Source organism: Pseudorasbora parva, chromosome 13 (genome assembly GCF_024679245.1).
Source record: "Pseudorasbora parva isolate DD20220531a chromosome 13, ASM2467924v1, whole genome shotgun sequence".
Classification (NCBI taxonomy): Eukaryota; Metazoa; Chordata; class Actinopteri; order Cypriniformes; family Gobionidae; genus Pseudorasbora; species Pseudorasbora parva.
Window position 1 is genome coordinate 6,593,223 of NC_090184.1, and position 6,790 is coordinate 6,600,012.

The window sequence follows — 6,790 nt, forward strand, 5'->3', positions numbered from 1 at the left end:
AAAAATTGACACACTTGTGTCCTTCGTGGTCAAAAATGACCGCCATAAGGAAATTAATGGGAAATACACAAAAACTCAGGGAATCTTTTGGTGATACAAACCACAAATCAGCCATGAACCAGAAAAAAGTGCATAGCAATGTAGGGGTGACACTCTAAAATATCAAGAGTGCAAAATAGACACAACCAAAGACAATAGACATTCTTTGAGAATGTCTAAGTATAAATTCAAATCCACAACTTAAAGGTGCACTATGTAGTATTTTTGCAGTAAAATATCCAAAAACCACTAGGCCAGTATTATATATTTTCTTCAGTTGAGTACCTACAATATCCCAAATGTTTCCAACTATTTGTAAATTGTGAGAAAATTGCTATTTTAACTAAGGACCGGGACGTTTTTTTAGCATTGCGTTTGAGGAAGTCGCCTGTCAATTTGCGTCATATCTGCGCTACCCTCGGTTTTGGGTTTTATTTGGCAGGAGCGCTTTACTCTTACAGTGTGAACAAGTGAACACACGGAGTAACGTCATAACATCATTTTAAACACACTTAAATGTATCTAATATGATAAACAGAGCTGCTTTACCTCATAATCATAACCGGAAGAGCGGATCAGTGCGCGTGCCCGGTGACTGTGTCCCGTCCCGTCATAATAAAAGTCCCGGTACTCGTGAGCCGTGTGATTGTATAACAATCGCTCCAGTGGCCGTGCTCAGCTCCACAACACTCGGTCCTGCTCTGCTTCTCACTACAGTAACGTTAATAACCGTATCCATGAACATGATTTCTGCCTGAGTCCTATTTTCCACCTGCTGTGAGGTGAAGACCACATGTCCCAAGATGTTGCGCTCAAATTTGGCGTCATCAAACTACACATTTGTTTTGAATAGGCGCCCTCCAGTGGACGGAAAGTTGCATAGTGCACCTTTTTAAAAATAAGTATTTATGTCTAAAAACACTAAAGAATTTATAAGCCACTTTATATAGAGTTATATAGGAACCTAGTGGTCATAACAGGGCATTACATCCGTTTTTCTTTTTTTACTGCCACCAGAGGGCAATAACTACCTTCAATTATTATTTTTTGAATGCCCTGTCTCTATTTTAACATGGAATACTGTTTTAATTGAAAAATAATTTTCAAAAAATATATCTTTTTTTAAAATTTCAATGGGGAAAAACAGCTAATACAATTTTTTATAAATATTGAATATTATTACAAAATACCTTCAAAATTCTAAATAATAATAATAAAAAAATAATTGAATTTAAATAAATTTCATTGGTTTTCCTGGGGGACAAAAAAGTAAAATTTTAAGGCTTCGGTCCCTTTTGACCGGGAAGAGGACAAGTGTGACCATTAAATGAAGAGGACCAGAGTTGAATTACATTTCTTACATACAGTTCCTTTAAAATTGTCCAAATAAAGTCCTTAGCAATGCATATAACTAATACATTTAGTATTTTATATATATATATATATATATATATATATAGTAGGACATTTACAAAATATTTTCATGGAACATGGTCTTTATTATCCTATCCTAATACATTTTGGCATAAAAGAAAAATCAAAAATTTTCACCCAAACATTGTACTGTTGGCTATTGCCACAAATATATCTGTGCGCCTTATGACTTGCTTTGTGGTCCAGGGTCACATATAAGTCTCAGGTGTCCCCAAAATATGTCTGTGAAGTTTTAGCTCAAAATTACTATGTTGTAAATTTTTGAGTTGAAGGAAAAACACGCTCTTTTCACGCATGTATCTTTAAATGCAATTTAATTGCTGCTCCCCGCCCCTTATCCGGAAGAGGGTGGAGCCTGTAGAGCTCTTGCCTCAGATTCTCTGCCAAAAACGAAAACATTTGTTTGGTTTAGATTATTATTTATATCACCGCCACGCTCACGTGACATTGCAGTCCTTCATCATAATGAAAGTTTATTATCTGCATACGTTTTAAAGCCATATCAGACTAAACTTCTGATATATGTTTATCTGAGGTGACACATCCGAGTCACGTGCACAGAAAGCTGGATGTCAGACGGAGTGGAGCTAAGATGATTCATGGGTGGGGCCTGTTCCGGCTGATTTTGAGATTTTTTGGAAAATAACAAACGGAGATGGATTTTTAACGTTTTAGAGTGGTTGTGTGCATACACTGTGGACACCTAATTATGTTTTTAAAAAAAACAAATATAAAATAATTATGCCTAATAGGTCCCCTTTTATGGGGGGGTACTGATGAAATATCAAATATTTTATAATTCTTTTAAAATAAATATATCATATGTCATATCATTTTTTATATGATGAAATAAATCAGTATTGTGACATTATATCTGGCTCTGAACCACAAAATGAGATTCATTGATTCGCTCACCAACATAATATCAGTTCACAACATCAGAATGGAGGATGTCAAAAATTAGCAGATTCAAAAGTATCTTTAATTTTCCTGATTTTTGCCCTTTTTGTGAAAATCCAAAGCAACATGAGTTATTTTAATATTAATATTAATTCACATAGACTAATGTGAAAGAAAAGCCTTGACTATGGCAGGACATTATCCTAAAATATCAGGGTTTGAAGTTTTTATTAATAGCTGAATTAACTTTTCACTTCTGAATTTACTTGTGGGGATATCTATATTTATGAAAGAAGGTGTAGACACATGAAAAGATGTAGACAATTTATAGCAAAGCAAATATTTTAACGAAAAAATTATATTTTTGCTGTTGAATGTTTTTGTTGTTGAATATTTTCTATGTATTTTTTTAAATAAGAAATATAGGCTATTAGAGCTGCTCAATTCTGGATAAACTGAGAACCACAATTTGTTTAGTTTTTTATTTTGTTTAGTTTTTGTTTCAAATAGAGATCATGATTCTCACATGATTCTAAGCAGACAAACTACAAATAACTCTTTCCCTGGCAGCATTTTTTTTTTTAAGTTACCAGGCAGAGCAAGCTTTTTTTTTTTTTTTTTTTTTTCACCGTTTTCATATATATATATCCTCCTGGGACCCAGAAAAAAAATATATTGTGTACATGTTATGATATGTCCTCTGTAGTTGACACCAGGACTCAGTTGTTAAAAAAAAAAATTATGAAATGAAATTGCATGTATAGTTTTAGGTTTTTTAAAATTGATTTGATGATGATTTGAGCTATGTTATAAAATTTATAAATGAATGCTTTGACATACCATCTTACTTTATGCAATATGTGGGTAAAATGGCCATACTTGGATTTTCCCATTCAATACAATGTATCATCTAATTTGCATATTATTGTGTTCTTGTTGCAACGTAATGAAAAAAAAAAGAAATGTAATAATGGGAGTAATAATTGGCAACATTTTCATAATAATATGTAATATTTCGTAGGAATATTGTGAATTGTGAATATAATTTATTTCCCTATTTTCTGTTTGTGTCTCCAAACTGCATGATAAACATGATTTAAGTCCTGGTGTCCTCTACAGTGGACATTTATGAAATCAATGCCCTGTTTTGTAACAAAAAGTCCTATTTTGATTAGAAAACCCATAGCATTTTCCTAAGATGTTGATTTATAACAAACAATTTGAAAATTAATCAGATTTAAATTATAATGACAATATATTATCATATTTCCATAATAGTGCTAAACATTAATGTCAGCCATTTTTTAAAGACCAAGAAGTTATTGTTGTCCTGGTGAAACCTCCAAACATTTAGTATCTTCGCAAAGCCCTGAATGTGCTCTATAAAGGACATCCTGACTTAAAACTGTGACGTGTGATGTCACAGAAACTCACTCAAATATATATATATATATATATATATATATATATATATATATATATATATATATATATATATATATATATATATATATATATATATATATATATTTGAGTGAGTTTCTGTGACATCACACGTCACAGTTTTGAGTATGTGTATATATATATATATATATATATATATATATATAAGAACAGACCAAAAAAACTGTTTTATTCTAGCTTCAGGCATTCTTTTTTTATCAACACTTGAATGTAGGTGTCAGGACACAGACGGAGGCAGAGAAACAGATGAGGTAAGTGTTGTTTATTGTAACAGAGACATGAATACTGGCAAACAGGGGATGCAGGTAAATGATGATAACTAGCACTTCAAAGTCACTTAGCTTTGTGAATATCTTGGAAGGAGGTTGGATGAAGGAGAACACGAGGAGACGAGTAACTGGAGACGAGAAAGGCATAGGAAGGCGTCGAGGGAAAACCTTGGTTAGTATCAGGTAAGGAGTCCAGGAACGTGAAACGAGACCAGACAATGGAGTGCAGGGAGAGTGTGCTTTTGTAGTGTCTTTAGCCCCGTTTCCACCACAGGAACTTTACCCAGGAACCAGGAACTGTGGGGTGGTACTCGGTGTGTTTAGACCGCAGGAACCAGGGTCTAAATGAAGTTCCGGGTAAATATTTCCCCCTCCAAACGTGCTCGCGAGGTAGGGAGGGGGAAATATATGCTCGTGCTCGTTTTCAAAGTTCAGGAACTTTCGAGGGCGGGACTTGGGCGCTGAAAATGCTGATTGGCTTCACAGGTGAAGTTGTTGGAAGGTGGTAGGTCAGTCGTGAGGTATTGGTAGAGGGACGATTTTACCTTCAGGGGGCTTCCTAGGAATGTTGGCAGTTGTACAAAGTGAGCATCCCTTGACATACCGGGAGACATCCTGAGGCATGGAGGGCCATCAATATTGTTGTTGCAGGAGCAAGAGGGTTTGTACTTTCTGGTTGTCCAGAGCCTGGAGATGTATGAGCCAAGTCCATGAGGGGCTGACAGTGCCCTGGTGGAACATAGAGAAACCCCTAAATCCCTCACTTCAATGATGAACGGGAGATCCGGGTTTAGATGCACGAGGAGCAGGGCGGATTGAAAGGCTTCTCGGAGCTGATGAAACGCTTCTTGGGCAGATGGTGTCCAGGAACACCTCATTCATGTAGTTCTGATACACAGAAGGTGAGCTAGACAGGCCATATGGCATGACCTAGTATTCATAGTGGCCTGATGGAGTGATGAAGGCATTCTTCTGCTCGTCCCCTCTGCAAATATGAACAAGGTTGTACACACTCCGCAGGTCCAGCTTGGAGAAGAAAAGAGCTCCTTGCAGCTGTTCCAAAGCTGCTGGGACCAGAGGAAGGGGATAACTGAACTTAACAGTCCGGGAGTTAAGATGATGATAATCAATGCACGGCCTCAAGCCTCCGTCCTTCTTGGCCACGAAGAAGTAGCTCGAAGCGGCAGGGGATGTTGATGGACGAATGAAGCATTGTTTGAGTGCCTCTTGCATGTACTCCGCCATGGCCTTTTGTTTCAGGATGGACAGTGGGTAGATCCTACCCTTTGGTAGGGTAGCCCCAGGCAGCAGGACGATGGCGCAGTCCCATGGCCGATGTTGCTGTAGCTGTATTACCAACCGCTTGGTGAATACATCGGCAAGTATTCTGGAGTAATCTCGACATGATGATCAGTTTCAGGACTCTGATGGAAGTGGAGAGGAGTGAAAGGACCTTGGAGTCAGGAGAGCCGCTCTGGAGAAAACAGAGGTGTTATCCAGCTAATTTCAATTATCATATAGTGTCAATGTGGGCAGATCGATAATATAGTTTAAATGTAAGTGTCCCAAACTGAGCAACCCAAAAGCCAAAGGCAACGGTGACAAGGAACCAAAACTCCATCAGGGCATGATGGAGAAAAATAAACCTTGAAAAAAAACAACCAGGCTCAGTCTTTGCGCCAGTTCTCCTCTGGCTGAAAAACAAAGAGTGTATGATTATGATTCTGGCAACATGTCAGAAGTCATATTAGATCAATAGATATTTGAACTATTTGTCGATAGAACCAATAGACTATTTGAAAGATTGGAGTCGTCATGCCGGAGACGGGATTAATGAGGATGTTGTGTCATTGACACAGCATTTACAGTAAGGAGTTTAATTGACACGGTCTCTGCAGACATTTCAGACAGTGTGCACAAGCTCCGGAGTGACTGTGGCAGAAGTGCTAGTGGAGGGCGGTTCCAGGGAAGATCACACCACCGCGACCAGGGTGATAAAGGGATCTGGTGGACGATCTTCACCTGTGTCTGTTGTGATGATCAAACAGATCTAAAGATGGAGTAGATCACCACAATCAACACCCCCAAAGCTTCACTTTCCTATAGCTCATCTTTGGTTGACATTTCATTTAGTAACATTAGGCAGTTTTGATTTAAATGTTGTTTAATGTTGGTGATCATTTTATTTTACATATGCATCTGCTTACATATCATATTGCTTGTTTCTGCTTCTTCTTCGCATGTGTTTTGATCTGAGATTCTGTACTCTTTCAGAAGATGCATAATAGCGCTCCCTACAGTATAACAGTGAAAACATGAAAAGCCATGAATTTCTGTCAATGGCAGGGAAAGAGTGAATATGTAATTTACCATAGGTTCTGACAAAATATTTACTGCTGCAGTCTATTTAAAACATTTTTGAAATGGTTTGTATGAATTATTCAATGAATCACTCACAATACTTCACCCATTTCATAACTGGAGGAATCACTGTTTTTGAAAAAATCTCTTGAGTAAATGATTCAGTGACATACATTTTTTAACAGTCAATTGTCGCCACCTAGTGGCGTAATGATGTAATTGATACAATCGCTATAGATTTAAATGCCCTGGTGTTATTTTGTCAAAGGTTTAATAGACACAACCCCACCCCCCAGAGAAATGTGAAAGGCTCACAGCTGCAA